The sequence below is a fragment of the Lactuca saligna genome, chromosome 5, assembly GCF_052625555.1.
Source record: "Lactuca saligna cultivar CGN05327 chromosome 5, ASM5262555v1, whole genome shotgun sequence".
NCBI classification, from domain to species: domain Eukaryota; kingdom Viridiplantae; phylum Streptophyta; class Magnoliopsida; order Asterales; family Asteraceae; genus Lactuca; species Lactuca saligna.
Genome location: NC_136421.1, coordinates 10,533,760 through 10,552,990, shown reverse-complemented (window position 1 = coordinate 10,552,990; position 19,231 = coordinate 10,533,760). Strand labels below are relative to the sequence as shown.

Genomic DNA, 19,231 nt, shown 5'->3' with positions numbered 1-19,231 from the left:
TTCCATTTTCATCAAGATCATAGTCTTTCATGTAACTCGCTATAGTTTTCACACCGAAATCTCATTGCATGGATTGTTTGATCCATCTTAGTAATCCTCCTATCCATGTTTTGCAACATTTCCAAAACTACTGACATGTCTTTCAAAGCAACATTAGCTGATCCCCTTGTTATATCATTTGGTGGGTTATAGTATTCTCTAGAATGTTTAGAGAGTTCTTCAATGGTCCCCTAGATTTCCATGGGATTTTTCTTCGTTAAGGAACCTTGGGAGTCACGAAGTTTCCTTGTTATGATGTTCACCCCATCGTAAAAGATAGAAACTTCTTGTTGCACATTTAGGTCGTTTTGAGGGTAATTTTGAAGTAGACCCTTGTAGCATTCCCATGCTTCATACAACGACTCTTCCATTTGTTGTTTAAAGTTAGCAATGCCCTTTTTTAACTTAGCTACCTTGGATGGTGGGCAAAATTGTTCCACGAACCCTTCACGTATCTCTGCCCATGTAGTTATCGTTCACGACGGTAGCGCCTTCAGGCAATCCTTGGTAGCTCGTTTGAAAGTGACAGGGAGCATCCTCAACAAAACTGTTTCCCATGGAGCATTTGGAATATTAAAGTAGTCGGTGATATTGTTCACTTCATCTAGATGCTTGTAGGCATCTTCATGATCCTTTTCGGAGAAATGAATATCTTTTAGTGTAGCGAGGATGTGCCTCTTGAGTTCAAATGTCGCAGTGGTAGGTATGGTGGGTTGCACAAGGCCCTGTCTGGTGTCATAACAAATTCTCTTTTTGTACGCCTCCATGGAAAGGTCAGAAATGCCTGCCATGGTGTTTTCGGGTTCGCTTTCTTGATTGCTACTTCTTTCTGATTCGTTATCGCTTTCTTCCTTTTCTGATTCTTAAGCACCTTCGTCTTTTGTTGAATTGCTGGATTCTCCCACTTGCTTTCCCATCTTCTTAAAAACTTATTTGAGACTCTTAAAGGGTGACTTCTTAGGTATGTTTGAATCTTTCATGGGTTTCTCCGTGTTTTTACAAAAAAAAAAAAAAAAAAAAAAAAAAAAAAAAAAAAAAAAGTGGTCTCCAGGTCTTCAAGTGGAGGAATTAAAGGTGTGCTGGATCCTCTTGTCATAAACTTCTGCAAAGAACAAAGAAAGCGCGTAAAAAGAACATAAACGAAAAATAAAGGTTTACTGTTACGACACCACGATGTGGTGTGTAAAAAATAAGAAAGACCTAAAACAAATTAAAAGCAATTAAACAAAAAAAGTTCTAATAAAATAGCAGATTTAAAGTAACTATAACTAAGCCGTTCCCCAGCAATGGTACCAAAAACTTGATGCAAAAATTAATAAGCATTAGTTAATCCTACTAACATGACTAATTATTTCCTAAGGCAGTGTCCCTTGTTGAATATAGTATAGCACACTAGACAGGTATCGAACACCGGGAATGATGTTTTAGCTAATTTTTATCTACTACTAATTAATTACTAATAAAATGGAAAAGGGTTTTTTTTCTCTCCAGTTTTGTAACACTAGAAACTTGAATTCCCAAATTAACTAAATATTAACTAATTAAACTAGCACTAAAACTAAGCAAGGAACACGAAGACTAATTAACCAAGGTAATTAAGGTACTTTTGTTTAGATTCATATTTATTTTTTGTTATGGTTGATTCATGGAAGTGCAATGGATTACAGTTTAATTGGTCACTAATTCCTATAATGACCAAATTCATGTTCGCTCCTTTAATCCTTTAGCAAACATGCTCATTCATACGGTGATCTGGCAGACAAATTAACAAGTTTGCTAATGTTCGGTTCGAGTTGATTAGACTTATAACTAATAGATTAAATTGGTCGTTTGAATCAATTCTATATATGATTTGTCATCATATATTAGCTACTACACTTTTTTACCCACTTTCCTACTTAACCCTAGGTTTCGTTCAAAACCATAGTCCTCCAATTTCGTTGGTCACAAGATTATAAGATTCAAATTTAACAAAGAAAGATGGTCATTCAAACTTTATTAAATTCAGCTATAAGTGATGAAAAGTGATAATCAAAAGTATGTGAGGTTCTTTAATAAGCTATATCAACAAATAATCAATATAAACTAAATCCAATCCATAAATTAACTCACAATGAAGCAAATAATCCTAGGCTAAACGAAAGTTATGAGATTTAGCTCATGGTTTCAGCAAGTTAGGAGATAAAAAGGAAATTCAATAGCATAGTCATGATTTAACTAAAGAAAAATTCATAATAAGAAGTATTATTGCCTTAATGTCTTCAATTCTCAAGCTTTGATTAGTAGCTTCACTTCCAAGCCTTAGTTCTGCACCTTAATCTTCGAAATTTGTCAGAAACTTCAGCCAAAAAGTCTTCCAATTGTATAAGAATAAGTTATATTTATACTTTTCCCAAAATCAAGGCCCCACACCATGGTCTTCATGTTTATCACATGTTCCACAAGTCTTCGAAGTCAATCGGGAAACTTCAAAGCACCACGCCATGGTAGGATCACCACAACGTGTTGGGTGTATTTTTTTTCTTTATTTTTAAGCATTGGTCCAAACTCCTAGCTTCTAGCTTCCTTTTTGCTCCAAGCATATCTTTTATCCCTACAACATAAGTCATAACAAATTAAGTACCTTTTGTTCAAAAAAAAAAGGAATAAAAGTAATTAAAAATATTAAGATACGATGTATAATTATGTTTATAGATATGCACATATCAAGAACTCGACGAGTTGGATGCTATTTGAGAAAACCCTAATTTTAGGGTTTTATACACTATTTAAAGACCTTAACTCCCTTAGTTGGTCTCCTACCGGCCTCCTTGTCCAAAAAACACTAATTTTGTGTATTATCCTTCAAGTTTGAGTGTGTGAGCTTGTGGTGAGCTTGGAGAGTTGGGTTTTGGTGTTCTTTGGAAGGAGTTTGAAGAATGAAGGTGCTTAGTTCGGAAGGAAGGCTTTAGATCCAGAAACTTTCCATTTGTTGCGGTCCTTTTGAGGTATACAGTCGAAACCTTGTGTTGTTATCTTCTAGATCTCTTTGTGGGATGTTTTAGCTGGATTTTTAGGTGTATGGTTGGGTTGTCCAAAGGTTAAGGGTTTCAGGGGTTATTATGCTAAATCTGACCCTTTTATAACCTCTCTTGGCATAAAGTTGCAAGCTTTGCTAAGTCATAAGTCCCATCAATGCATTAAGTCCTTTATTAAGCCATTTTGGGCTCTTTGGTTCCTTTCTTTCATGCATGGACGTAAAATTGGAAAGTTTACATGATAATCCAGCATTGAGATGCCAGATCTGTGTTTTAGGACTATTTTTTTGAGAGTTTAAGGGCTTAATGGGTAAGGCCTCACTCTATTAAGTCAAGGATTCGGGTTTGGGTTCATTGTAGTGGTTTTTAAGGTTAAAGTTGGAAACTTCACCCTTATAGTCATCATTTGGGAAGAGATCTAAGAATAGAAGCTTCTAGATTCGATGGAAACAATTTAATGCATTAATTTGATTGATTCCTGTCCAACTCGGCAAGTTCATTAGGAGAACTCGGCGAGTTGATGCGAGTTTTCTCGATCTATGCATTTAATGGAGACACTTGGCGAATTGAAGGACAACTCGGTGAGTTTGGTCAACTCGGACCGTTGACTTTGACTTTTGGCTTATAATTAAGGGAAATATGGGCTTAGTATGAGGCCCATATGGGGTTGGTCCAAATTTGGGTAATTGGGCCATTAGCAGGCTTTGATGGATCTAGTCGCTTCTGGTATTTTGGGCTTGAGTTGTTAATGAGCCTTCAGGATATAAAGTGTTTGGCTAGAAAGTATGGTTGGGCCTTAAGGCAAGTCCATGTAAGGAGTTTTGACCCAATTTGGAAAATTTGGCCATTGATTGATTAGTAGGCCTTTAGGCCTTTCAGATCGTAGTTTGCGTCATGGACTTGGACAAGGCTATATTTGGGGTAAATGGTCCTTTTACCCCAGGTATGGAGTTATGATTATGGATTGGAGCCCACTTGTTAATTGGGTGTATTATTGATATTGCTAGTTCGGGAAGCTGTCAGTTCTGTAGTTAGGGATTCTTTCAGTGAGCTTATGTAGTGCGAGGTAAGTCTCCTCACTATATCCATGGGTTGAAGGCACCAATGTTGGCCCATTATGTGTTATGTGGTATAATAGTTGTTTTGTGATATGCGATATGCTAGTTGTACCTGTGATACGTGAATGGAAGCCCTCGGGGGGTGCCCGAGGCAGTTGGATATCAGACCACGGGGGTGCCCATGGCTTTCCAGGCAAAGACCATGGGGGTGCCCATGGAACCCATTGCAGTTCGTTAAGATGTTGGAAAATATTGTGTTGGGTCCTAGCCTTAATATTTCATTTGGGTGTTATATTAAGGACATTTATTTAATCTAAACTTTGTCTTTCTTTTTTAGATGTCTTACAACACTACTTCTGGCTCTTTCTCCCTAATGAACTTGTGTGGGAGAGTTATCTTTGATGGTTCCAACTTTAATTATTGGATCAGGAACATCAGGATGGTTACTCGAGACGAGGACAAGGAATATGTCTTTGATAAAGAGCTTAAGGAAATTGATGAGTCTTCTTCTACTCCTAAGGAGATTGCTAAGTTTAGGACTCATGAGAAGGATGCCACCAAGGTGTCTTGTATCATGTTGTCTACTATGATAGTAGAACTCCAAAAGTCCTATGAGGACTTCTACCCTTTTGATATGCACTAAGACCTGATGGAAAGATACCATCAAAGTGCTCGTCAAGAGAGGTATGAAATCATCGCCTCCGTGATAAGAACAAAGATGAAGGATGGAGAACCCATCACGAATCACTTGCAGAAAATGCAAAGGTTTGTGGATCGCTTGTTGAACTTGAATGTGAGCTTCGATGAAGAGTTGGCCATAGATATCATTATATACTCTTTACCTCCATGTTATGATCAGTTCCGTATGACCTATCATATAAACAAGGAAGAGGTCACCCTTAGAAAGCTTCAAGGCCTTTTGAGGACTGCTGAAAGTAGTCTCAAAGGTAAATATGTTGTTTCTAATCCTACTATTACTACCCTTGCCTTGGCAATCGGACATGGGAAAGGGAAGAAGAGGAAGGCTCCTTGTAAGAGTCGCAAGGGAAAGTCTCTTGATGGATCCTATTTTACTGGGACCAAAGTTGGTTCTATTTTTCCCTCTACCATTCCTAAGGAAGTAGAGTGTTTCTATTGTCATGAAAAGGGGCACTGGAAGTGAAGCTGTCCCAAATACTTGCAGGATGTCAAAGATGGGAAGGTTAAGGCCACCCATGCAGGTATTTATACTATTATATCTAATAACTCATCATATTCTTATTCTTGGGTCCTTGATACAGGTTGTGGATTTCACATTTGTGCTTATTTACAAGGACTAAAAAGAAGTCAGGATATGGAGCACGAAAGATGAACTTGATCATGGGGAATAGGAATTTTTCACCTGTCACCAAGATTGGTGTTTATTCTTTATTTCTTAGTAGTGGGTTAGAATTAGATTTGAATAATTGTTGCTACTCGTCTGATATGGCGATATATATTATTTCATTTCATGGTTTGTACAAACAAGGTTTTAGTTTTTCATTTGATAATGAAATTGGTGCTATTAATGCTTTTTATAATGGTGTTTTTTTTTTTATTTTAAAGCATTGCCTTGTAATGGTGTATATGAAATTATGATGGTTGCCGACAACTTAGGAAATAATGTTTTGCACATTGATTCTTACAATGATTTGGATAAGGCATGCTTGCGGCATTGTTGTCTTGGACATGTCAACAAGAAGCGCATTGGGCAACTCCAAAAGGTTGTAGTTTTGGAGTCATTCGACTTAAGTTCAGATGACACTTACGAGTCTTGTTTGCTTGGAAAGATGGCCAGGTCACCCTTCACTGGTTCTTGTGAAAAGGGTGAAGGTTTGTTGGCTCTCATACACACCGATGTGTGTGGACCTTTCAGCACTTCCACAAGGAATGCTAACCGCTTCTATGTGACTTTTATTGATGATTACAGCAGATATGCCTATATCTACTTAATCAAACATAAGTCAGAAACCTTTGAAAGATTCAAAGAGTTCAAACAAGAAGTGGAGAATCACCTGGGCAGGAAGATAAAGATGCTCCGATCCGATTGGGGTGGTGAGAATCTTAGTATCGAGTTCCAAGACTATCTCAAGGAATGTGGGATTATTTCACAATTGATGCCACCTAGGACACCACAACTTAATGGTGTGGTTAGGAGGCGAAATCGAACCTTGATGGACATGGTTCGTTCCATGATGATTCGATCTTCCTTACCTATCTCATTCTGGGGGTATGTCTTTGAGATTGCCACCCATATCCTTAATCTAGTCCTAACTAAGAAGCTTGCCAAAACACCCCACGAGATGTGGACAGGGAAGGTTCCCTCATTAGCACACATTAAGGTTTGGGGTTGCGAGGCTTTTGTGATATGCAAGACTCACTACAAGCACGAAACCCGTAGTGAGCGATGTATTCTCATCGGCTACCCACAGAAATTCTTTGAACATCTCTTATATAGACCAAGTAACAATGTTGTCTTCGTTGCAAGGAGGGGAGTCTTTTACGAGAGAGAACTCATAGGCTAAGGAGACAGTGGGAGGAAAATTGACCTTGAAGAGCTTCAAGAGTCAAGCGGTGAAGGAACCTCAAACACTTGCAATCAACCTGAGGAGGAAACTCCTGTTGAACCAGTTGACGAATCCGTACCTATGAGGCTCTCCAGTAGAGTTAGTGTTCCACCTGTGTTGTATGGTTTCCATATAACATATGAGGGTGATACATTCATCAGTGATAGCACACTAGTAAATTTAGATGAACCTAACAATTACAAGGAAGCCATGGCAGGCCCCGAGTCTGCAAAATGGAAAGAGGCTATGGACAGCATGAAACAGTCCATGTATGACAATTAAGTTTGGAACTTGGTTGACAATGTATCGGGTCGTAAGAGAGTCAGGTGCAAATGGATCTTCAAGAAGAAGACCGAAATGGATGGGAAAGTACACAAATATAAGGCGTGACTGGTTGCGAAGGGCTATACTCAAACTCACAGAGTTGACTATAATGAGACCTTCTCACCGGTAGCAAAGATTAAATCTATAAGGGTTATGTTAGCCATAGCTACATTTCATGAGTATGAAATATGGAAAATGGATGTCAAAACCACTTTCCTTACTAGGAAGTTGGCTGAAGATGTTTACATGAATCTGCCAGAGGGTTTTGTCAATGCAAATTACCCTAATATAATGTGTAAGCTTGAGAAATCCATTTATGGATTGAAATAAGCATCTCGCAGATGGAATCTTTGTTTCAATGAGAAATTCAAAGAGTTTGGATTTTCAAGAAGCGAGGATTAGCCCTGTGTGTATGTCAAGGCTAGTGGGAGTACGGTTAGCTTTCTGTTGTTGTATGTGGATAACATACTACTCATAGGAAATGACATTCCAATCTTGCAATCGGTTAAGTCCTAGCTTGGGAAGTGTTTCGCTATGAAGGACCTTGGAGAAGCTGTCTATATTCTAGGGATAAGGATATTGAGAAACAGTATTAAAAGACTAATTGGACTTAGTCAAAGTACCTACTTGGACAAGGTGTTGAAACGATTCAGCATGGAGAATTCCAAGAATGGTAACTTACCCATCCAAGGCAATACCAAACTGAGTAAGACTTAGAGTCCAAGTACAGAGGCTGAAATAGCTGAGATGAGTCGAGTAGCATATGCTTCTGCAGTTAGCTCGATCATGTATCCTATAACTTGTACTTGCATGATGTGGCCTTTGCTTTGTGCATGATCAGTAGATATCAAGGGAATCTTGGTAAAGCTCATTGGGCTGTGCTAAAGAATATTCTTAGATACCTACGCAGGACTAAGGACTAGGTCCTTACTCTTGGTGGGAGTGATGACTTAAGAGTCATAGGGTATAGTGACGCTGACTTTCAGACCGACAGAGATAATTTCCACTCTCATTCGAGTTGGGTGTTTACCCTGAATGTAGGAGTAATAACTTGGAAAAGTCCCAAACAAGATATTGTAGCTGATTCAATGTGCGAATCAGATTACATAGCAACAAGCGAAGCGTCAAAGGAGGCAATATGATTGAAGAACTTCATCGGAGACCTTGGACTTGTACCAGCTATAAAGGAGCCTATGGAGATTTTCTTTGACAATGAGCGTACGGTTTCCTTAACTAAGGAGCCAAGGGATCATGGCAGATCCAGGCACATCGACAGAAAATATCACTTCATAAGATATCGGGTGGAAGGACTCCTCTTGGTAAAGAGGGTATCATCAGATGAGAACCCAATAGATCCCCTCACGAAGGGACTGAGTAGGGTTAAGCATTTGCAGCATGCGAGGAGCATTGGGCTGAAGGATGATATTAGTTTTAATGATTAGATAGCCATATTGAAACTTGTTATAGATAAAATGTAATTGATATTTGATGATTAAATAAAAGGTGTTTATTTATAAGTAAGGTTACTGCATTATCTCAATTGTTTACTACTGTTTCATTTTGTATTTTTGACTTCCAGGATAATAAAATTATTCAAACTATACACAGTCGATCATACTTTGGAAGTTGGTATAGAGGAAAAATTGTCACGAATTTGGCTTGTAGATTGTCTGAAGTGTATTAGACATAGTAAAAGTTTGCAACAACATTCATGAGTGCTCATAAGGTCTAAGTATTGTATTAAACCCACGATCACTTGAATCACTTCATGGAATTTATCATGAGTGATCGTGAGACAATAATATCATATAAGTCTTCAAACCAAGATATATGAGTTGGTTGTACATTGATAGTGTGAAAATACATCAGTAACTTAATGTTATAAAATGCATTGTTTTGTATAATTGATGAATAGCTAGTACAAGCATATAATGTCGAAGTTTATATTTTCCTTTTAGTTCTTGGAGGATTAAAAGCGATATCTTGGGCCCCTCGATGATTTTGTTTTGACTTATGTATCGGGCCCAGTCGGGACTAAATTGATGTGTTCACTTAAGTTCTCTTATAAATCAGAAATCAAGAAACAAACAACCAGAAAATAAGTACGACATGGTTCCATGTATTTGTCCGGCTGATATCTTGAAGAACAGAGGATTATATGATTCCTTATCTAAAGGACGCGTCACTGACTGGGTCAGAGTTCGACATAGGCTTTTAAGAGCTACGATTGCTAATCGGTGTTTTGAGTCGTACTTGCAGTTATAGTTTTTAGCCTTCACCAATGCAACTTAATATGATGGACTTTTGAGAATAAGGTTATTTGTGATTTGTTAATATATTACAAGTATAATATACTAATATGAAATCATATTATTTATTTAGTATTGATCAAGAATTAATTTGGAATTAATTTAGTGATTAAAAGAGACTAATTAAATACATAGGGATTGATTTGGTAAATCATTGATTCTTATAGAATGGGCCAATGATCCATGGTTATTTGGGATGGGTTAAACCAACATCGATAGACCATGGAGGTTTAACCCATGGATCCTAAGTAATATGAAATGTCATGCTGCATTAGGGTTTGCATGAATGTAACCCTAGCACTTGTCACATTATAAACAGAACCCCCTAGAGCCAAAATCGGTTGCCACATATATTCTAAGAGAGTGTGAATCGATTTTGTGCTAAATAACTTATTCTCTCAAGCATCATTTTGCACTTGGTGTTTGTAACACATTAGAGGCATCACATTTGAGGTGCTAAAGCTTTTGAAGGCCAAGAACAATAAATTCTACAAAGAGGTAAGTTATCTAACTAGTTATGTTGTTCAATTGTATGCAAGTTAGGATGTATGCTTTGGAAAATCAAATTTCATGTATAAATAGAGAACACATAGATCCAAAGCATCTAGGGTTGCATGTGAACTATAAGGTTGTTAGATTGCTCAAAACCCATTATAAGACCATGTAGGGGTTCCCATGGCACTGAAGTAAGACCATGGAGGGTTTCCATGGCATCCTTATATGTTTATATGCTTGACTTATGTTAACTTATGTGGTTTCATGTGTGAGATGGTATTTAGATAACTCACTAAGCTTTCAGCTTACGTTTTCAGTTTATGTTTCAAGTATTCTGGTTTTCAATTGGAAGAGCTTGGGATGATTGAAGAGCACACACCATATGTTTTTGCATATTGTGAGTTACTCCATTTTTCTGTAGGCAATCTGTATTAGAAATTTATTTATTTAAAAAAAAATTGTGTCTTGATTTTAGGTCGTTACGTTATTGGTCATTTCCAAGTGGTAGCTATGGTGGGCAAGGTAGCCTACTATTTTGATATACCGGATGAGCTCGATCAGATTCATAACAACTTCCATGTATCCTAGTTGCAAAATTGTATGGAAGACGAGATCGATTTGGTACCCTTGGATGATATACAGGTAGATGATCGCCTGAATTATGTTGAGTGGCTGATAGTGATTACCGATGGAAAGTTGAAGACCTTGCGGAGCAAGGTAGTGAGTCTGTTCAAGGTTCCATGGCAGCATCGGAAGGACTTCGAGTGGACTTGGGAGCTCAAGGATGAAATCTGATTTTAGTGGGGGAGAATTGTATCATCCATGTTCCAGGTATTTATTTTCAAGTCTTAGATTGTTTATTTATTTAATTGCTCTGGCCATGGCATTACATTGGGGTGCCATGGTGTAGCCCTCAGTTAACAAAGGACGCACATTTATGCTTGGTTGCGGCGTGGCATTTGGTGGCTACAGCGTAGCAGTTGTTTTGGGCCTAAAACCCTAGTCTCAGGGTTGGTGCCCTATTTAAGTACACTAACTCCTAGGGTTGCCTCATTTGACAACTTCCACCCCCCTTAAGATCGAATTCCATCAAAAACCTCAGCCCCCTTTTTGTGTTTTGAGTGCTTGAAACCCATCTTTGTGAAGGTTGAAGGAAGAAGAAGCTTTTAGGTGTTGCTTGAAAAAGTGGTTCCAGCTTAGATCCATTGTAACGACCAAAAAATACAACCAATTTAAATTTTTCAAAAACAACCTGATTTCATTAAATTGTTTACAAAAGGGTTTTCAATACAAATCATTTAGAGTATTCCCAGAATCACACTGCTACAAAATCATGAGGAGCGGTATGATCATGCCTTCGCCTTGCCACAGTCTCCTGAAGAACCTGAAAAACATTAAACCACAACTGTAAGCCCAAAAGCTTAGTGAGATACCCCCAAAATACCAACCACACATACGCCCTTCCAGGCTATGACCTTCCGGTCCAAAACATATTGCCTTCCGGCCCATAACATATAAAACATACATAACATAACAGAACATAGAACAGCAATGCATATCGAGTCTACTGTGTGACTGGTCCGCCGTTTCGGGCCATCAGTCCACCGGATCCATCCTCCAGGTCTAGTCATGTCCTTCGAGTCTACAGTGTGGTTGGTCCGCCCGCACTGGGCCTTCAACTCACCTGGTCCACTCTCTAAGTCTACAGTATGACTGGTCCGCCCGCATCGGGCCTTCAGTCGGCCTGGTCCACTCTCCGAGCCTCGGCACATCTGGTCCGCCCGCATGGGGCCTACAACATATTCGGACCGCTCGCTGGGCCTTCGGAACAACCGGTCCGCCCTGAGTATCTTGGCCTACAGCACAAAGCAGGACCGCCTCAACCCATCTCCAGTCCAAGCAACCATGTACACGTAAACATATAATCATATAACAGTTCACATTCAAGCATATCACAACAACAAAATAATAACAACTACCCGGATCTCAATCCGATAAGGGCCGGCCTTGGTGCCTTAGACCCTGTTGATATAGTGAGGATAACTCACCTCGAAACTGTCGGCTGAAAGGATAAGATCCCGCTGCTCCAACCCTGACACGAACTCCTCCACTGAACACCGAAACATTCAATTCAATAAATACCCTTAATTACCAAAATACCCTGGAAGACAACTGGTCAAACTTGGACAAAGTCAAAGTCAACCCCTGACTGACCCTACTCGTCGAGTCAACCTGATGACTCGCCGAGTCCCCAAGTTCAGAACTTCCCTCAATCCGCGACCTGGCTCGCAGAGTCACCCCAAGACTCGCCGTGTCCAACCACTCTGAGTCTACTCACACTCAACTCACCGAGTCATCCCCTGACTCACCGATTCTCGACTCAACCAGAAATTATTGGGACTCTTCGACAAGACTCGCCGAGTCTAAGGCTATCTTCAACCTACTCGCCGAGTTGTTCTTCCAACTCGCCGAGTTCCAGGCCATCTTCAAGCAACTCGTCGAGTCCACCCATGTGACTCACCGAGTCAACCCGAGCTGAATCAATTCAGAAGCACTCCAGGATATGCACTTGATCCAAAACATAGATCCAACCTCCTACAATCCATCCATCACGTAAAGTGGCAAACTTTACGTGAATCTAAAGAGATCTAGGCCTTATTCACCTTAGAACCAAGGTTTGGGACATGATAGCTCCATAAACAACACAAGAACAGGGACTTTAATGCTCTTAAGATCTTCTCCACTCCAGATCTGAGGTAGCAACCTCAGATCCATCCTTCAAACTCAAGATATCACACAACTAAGCTTCCCACACAACCCCAAAATGAGAATCTAGGAAAACACAGCCCAAGAACGAAAGTATTACCTCCAAAGAATGCCTCAACAGCAATGACACTCGAATCCAAGCAAAGCCCTTTGATCCAAGCCTCTTCTCCTCCAAGATTTCTTCAACAACCACCTCTCCAAGCTCCAATTTGCTGAACAATGGGGTTCCTCCACGAAATTAGGGTTTCTAGGACTCAAGGGGGGATCAAGGAGGTTGTGGAGGAACATAATGATCTTTATATAGGGCTCATTCCCCGGATTTAGGGTTTTCTTCGCCCAGCACCTACTCGCCGAGTCCATCCTTGGACTCGCCGAGTAGGCCACTTGACACGCGACCAAAGTCGCGACCTGACTCGCTGAGTCGCCCTCCATAACTTACACTTTTAACCCTTCAACTCTACTCTTGCGATTCTGGGATGTTACAATTCTCCCCCACTTGAATTAGGCTTCATCCTCGAAGCCTACGGCATCTCAACTTCAAAATACTTGCCACGACGCGCCACGTGACCTTGACCGGACCAAGTCCCTCAAGGCACAACCATAGAAACCAGAAGCTCACTTTCTCCTTTCATATGGTGTCCCAACCACCTCTCAACCCAGGCACCAGCTGTACCCTCCGATAACCGCACTCAACAACCGAGAATTACCCATGATGCCTTACTGCCCCAATTCTCATCTTTCACTTGACTCATATGGCTAGAAAACCATGAACCATCGGATCCCCGATCTGAATCCCACTCTATCCATTCCATGATGACAGAAAGACCCATTCTTCAATTCCGTGCAACTCCCCCGAGTTCTCCGCTCGCAATCACACACATGCTGATCTAGCTCTAGCACCCTCAGGTTTGGAAAACCCGATACACTGGTGATATCCTCAAACATCCTTCCAGGATGAACCGCTAATACATACCCAAAACCCTGATCAGAATCTCACTGAGAGTCCGAGACTCTCTCCCTGCATCCCTTCCGAACCCCTCTCCCTGGCTCTACGCTTGCGGAATTCCCTCCGCGCCCTGAGCAGACATTTCAAGTCGAATGAGCTTTTATTCCATTGCCGCAACACGCTACTCAAAACCATCATCGGACCACTTCCAATCATAACTCTACATTGCCGCTTTCACTTCCGTGAGTTTGCACTTCCATTCGGAATTCCATTCCTCCCTCTTTCCTTACCAAGGAAACCACTCGTCTGCCCTATCACCATGACAGGTACTATGGTGCTCACCCCACGCTACACCATCTCCTTAAAGCGCACCCAACATCCATACATCACCACTACTCTGACTCTCATCGCAGGGACTCTCAAGCCCATGCACTACCTTCACTGCTCAAGATCGCTACCCGGGGCCAGACCTCCCAATGTAATCACATTGTAGCATACGCAATACATGTCCTCGAACCGATCCAACAATACTCGCAGAGTCTTCAGCATGACTGAACCGCCTCCCCAGGCCTTCAGCCAATCTGGACCATTCTCAGAACCTTCAGCCAATCTGACTGGGCCGTCCTCCGAGCCTTCGGCCTGACTGGTACGCCTACCGGCCTTCAGTCTATCCGGACCGCTCAACTAGCATTTATCATTCCGAACTATCCCTTCAGGAAATCCTCCCGTGCATACCGTTCTAGTCCTCTAGGGGTTCCGAACTCTATCTCCATCATACATACTCGATCCCGGCCTGCTCCCATGCCTTCCACAATCAAATGCTCTAGGTTTGTATTCCGCCCCGCACGCCTGTTACTCACCCATACGAGCCTGCTCTCGGATAATAGAAATACCGCTGAATTCCCCAAGTAGCTAAACAACCTCTCAAGCCCAATGATCATCCGTAGAATATCCAATTCTCCCCCACTTAAGACACTGACAATTAATCACCGGTCGCCATCACCGATCTCCCAAAGCAACCTTGCAGAAAATCAACACTTACAAGCAAAATGTTTCTCACCAGCGCTAACAACTTTCATAAAAATCATGTTTCCACACTGAACAACCCGCTCGAAAGGAACCCAATCTTCAAATATCCATCCCTCAGACTGCAGAGGCTACCTGACATCCAAACCAACGCCGCATCCACCACTAATCCTCACAGAGAAAATCCACAATAGCTCAAAGTACTAATCCATAACCATATCGATCCTTCAGGGAACAAAGGATACCAAAACGAAATCTCGAACACAACTCGCCAAACCCCTCAAGGAACAACGGATACCACACGAAAACCCGAAACGCAATTCCATAACTATCCGACGAGACTAGCAGATAACGATACTCCACAATAATCATAAATAATCAAAACAACAGAAAGAAACATACCCGTAGCAGCAAGCTGAAAAGCACGACCCTAAGCCCTTGGGGGCTCCGCTCCACCCTGACCTCCACCTGTGATCCTCAACGTAGCCGGTGCTGGAGCCTGCACCGGTCCTGCAGCAAGCTGTGGACAGTTGACCATCAAATGTCCAACCTGATGACAATGACAACATATCCTCAAATCCCGAACCGGCACTGACTACCGACAATCCCTCGCATAGTGTCCCTCCTTTCCGTACTTGCGGCATGCTCCACCGGATCGACAAACTCCGGCATGACTCCTTCCACATTTTCCACAGACGTGGCTACCCTGATCTCCCATCCTGGAATCAACGGTCTTAGACCGTTTCGTCGCCGGCTGCGACTGAACCGGAGCTTGCCTCAGCTCCCGCATCTGCAACTCAATCTCTAACTCACGCCGCCTGGCGGCCTCCTGCAACTCCAGCAAGGTCCCACACCTCTGCGCAGATACAAACTGCCTGATGTCTCTCTTTAGCATACTCAGATATCGGGACATCTGAGCCTGCTCCGAAGCGAACTCAAGGCAAAAAATCGCCCTCTCAGTGAACATCCTGGTGATTTCCGTCACCGACTCCGAATCCTGTTTCAGCTCCAAGAACTCCTGAGCCAACCTCTCCCTCTCGACCTGCGGAACATAACGAGTGCTGAACATCTCTCTGAACTGATCCCATGAAATCGCAGCCCTCTGCGCATCCGAGTACGACCCCGTGGTCAATCTCCACCAATCCTTTGCCCCGAGCCTTAACAGGTTCAGAGCACACCTCACCCTCTGATCAGCAGGGCACGAACACGTGAAGAAACATCCCTCCACATCTGATAACCATCTCATAGCAACGATCGGATCCTGAACTCCATCAAAAGTGGGAGGCTTCGTATTATCGAAGTCCCAATACTGAAAACCTCTACTAGCTCCTCCCCCTGCCGCTGCTACAGCTGCTGTAGCCGCTGTGGCAGCCGTCTCCGTGAGAGCCGCATAGCGCTCATCAAAATACTCCACCATGGCGGTCTTGATCGACCCAAACAACTCCGGTAGCTCAGCCCGAAACAATACAGCAACCTCATCATGCAGGATCTCACGAATCCTCACATCCAACTCGTGCGTACTCATCTGACTGACAACCTCGGGCTGTACAGACCCACCCAGAACTCCCTCTCCTGCTCCTGATCCTGAACCGGATCTACTCCCAGCGTGCCCTGAAATCTCCATACTGAAAATAAAACACCAAAAGCTCAGACATTTCCCACTATCCCGGGAACCAGCTCTCATCCCAACCCTAGAGGTCATGGTTTCCCTGATACGCGTATGGGTTCGTGCTTTCAGTAGTACGGGCCCATACTACCTTCCACACCTACCCATATTTGTATGAAGTACTTCCACAACACCCTAGCGACATACATAACAACGCTCTATCCTCACAACTAGAGGAACACTAGAAATCTCTCACAAGAAAATCCTAGGCTAGCAGGCATCATAAGTCAGGCAATACATCAAGAAATCCTGAAGATCGCTAGCCTAACCCTAGCATGTTGTTCTATCAAAGCTCAATAAAACAAATATCATGTATGGTATTTTGGGGTTACTTACTGGCTTCGGCTGATCGTACCTCCGCATCCTCCTTTACTTATTTTGAAAACCATTTTAAATTCTCTTTTGAAAACCCTCCTCGATTTGAGACTGGAGTCACACAAGTGTTCCTCCAATTCACTCAAACCAAGGCTCTGATACCAACTTGTAACGACCGAAAAATACAACCAATTTAAATTTTTCAAAAACAACCTGATTTCATTAAATTGTTTACAAAAAGGTTTTCAATACAAATCATTTAGAGTATTCCCAGAATCACACTGCTACAAAATCATGAGGAGCGGTACGATCACGCCTTCGCCTTGCCACAGTCTCCTGAAGAACCTGAAAAACATTAAACCACAACTGTAAGCCCGAAAGCTTAGTGAGATACCCCCAAAATACCAACCACACATACGCCCTTCCAGGCTATGACCTTCCGGTCTGATGTGTGTGAAACAAACTAGTTTTAATCCTACTAACTTAGACACAAAATAAACACACGAAAGGCAGTGTACCTATCGATTAGTAATATAGTTCAAGCAAGTAGGGTATCGAACACAGGGAACGGTAAACAATTAAAATAAATGCTAATATTATCTAAATAAAACAAGTAATAGAAAGGGGGTTTCTCTAGTTTTGCAAGACTAGAAACTTAAATACTTTACTAACACGCAAACTAAGCAACTATTAGCTAAGAAAACAAAGATCAACTAAATTCAATGATTAAAAAGGCCTTCTGTTTAGGTTCGAATCATTTGTTCCCATGGATGATTTTATGGTAAATATATCGGATTAATTCTTCATTGGTTACCGACTAAAGTGATTAGATTCACATTCGCTATAGCTAATCCTTAGAAAACATATTAATTCAAGCAATGGCCAGTTGTCTAAATTAATGAATTTCCTAGTTTGTTGATTCGGGTTTATAAAGACTTGTAATTAGCTAATCAAATTGGTGATTCAATTAACCTCTTGTTGATGGTGTATCACACAAGCTCACACATTAACTTACCTATCTTCAAGTTAATTCTAGTTTCACATTCGTTATTCCTAGACATACAACTATGTGGTCACGTAAATCATATGAAATTAGCAACTAAGAGATGTTCATACAACTTAATTACTAATTTATTAACAGAAGAATAGTTATTGTTAACACATAAGGTTCTTTAACAAGCTTAATAAAACATAATCACCAATTAAAATTAATCCTAATCAAATAATCAATCCATGTTCACAAATTCATCTACCTAAACAGAAGTTATGAGTTTTTAGCTCATGATTACAGTAGAAACAAACACAAAAACGAAATCAATTGATAAAAACATAGTTCAAACAAGATATTAGGTAGGAGTAAACTTGATTTTCACTTGATTCTCCTTAAAATTGAATGTAGGGTTGATTCCCTTGCTTCCCACGCTCCAACAGCACCTTTAGTCGACAATTGGCCTCCAAGGGTTCATCTCTCTGCTAGGGTATCGATCTGAAAGTCCCTTTATATAGATTTTCACAAAACAGGGGCTACTCAGCGAGTCCAGTGACCTACTCGGTGAGTCCGTCACTTAAAATCCGTGTGCGGCAAGTCAGCGCGTCCAGAATCGCGAAAGTTCGATACAACTCGCCGAGTAATCGACCCTACTCGTCGAGTACATTTCGAATCAGCATTTTCTCAAAACACGAAAGTCGTCCTAAATTGTGTCTACTTTTCAGAACATTTTGAATCTCGTGAATCGGAGTTACGGTTCATGAGATATGGCCAAAACACTAACGAGGGGTCAAGCTGTCTAGCAACATCCTTCTTTCTTCAAAATCCAAGATCCAAGCCTCCAATCGTTAGTTCCGCTTCCTTTTCCTTTCGAGCATGTCTTTGTTGCTGAAAGTGAAATATTTAAGCTAATTAAGCACCTTTGGTTCATTATATGAGACAACAACAACATAAAGTATTAAGATAATGCATGAATTATATGACAAAATATGCCCATATCAAAATACCCCACACTTGACTTTTGCTTGCCCCCAAGCAGAACTGAATTTTAACACATTAGAATCACATAAGACAACTCCAATCGAACCCATCCATTATGCCAAGACCGCAACACATGCATTTGTGTCTAAAATTTTCCTAATAACCCCCCATACTCCAAATACTCTCAATCCTCATAAACATTCGCCCACTTTTTCCGAACAATACTCATTTTATGCATCCCTCCGAATCCATCCGCATAAAACCTCCTAACCTCAAGGTATTTTTGGTTGAGCAACCCAAGCATACATAATCTAGACAATTACAATTTGTGATACCACTATGGAGCTCTTTTGGAATTCTTCACTTCTTTGAAATTTGATCTTTAATTTTTAGGTATCTTCAACTTTTGAATTTCTTCAGAATTTTTGATCTTTTGATCTTTACTTTAACTGCTCCAAAATTCCTACAACTTTTCTTTTAATTCTCTCTTTTGTTTTTTTACATGTACCTCACTTTTTTTCACTCAAAACCTACATGCTTAAGCAGGGGCGCTCAACTTTAACCTTTATTGGTTAACGATAATAATTTTCCTGGATACATTTCTGGTACACGATGCTAAACATATTGCATCCTTCAAACTAAGCGAGGTCGTGTTTTTGTCCTATGATTTCACTAGAATAAGGAAGCCACAAATGCACTAGAATGTATATAGGCTC

At 41.0% G+C, this 19,231-nt stretch overlaps 1 non-coding gene across 1 annotated transcript; it reads left to right on the top strand.

Moving 5' to 3' along the window:
* Positions 1 to 339: 339 nt before the first annotated feature.
* Positions 340 to 446, top strand: LOC144999139 (small nucleolar RNA R71). Its single transcript, XR_013660660.1, has one exon. It is a non-coding gene; the product is annotated as a small nucleolar RNA R71 (small nucleolar RNA).
* The last annotated feature ends 18,785 nt before the right edge of the window (positions 447 to 19,231 follow it).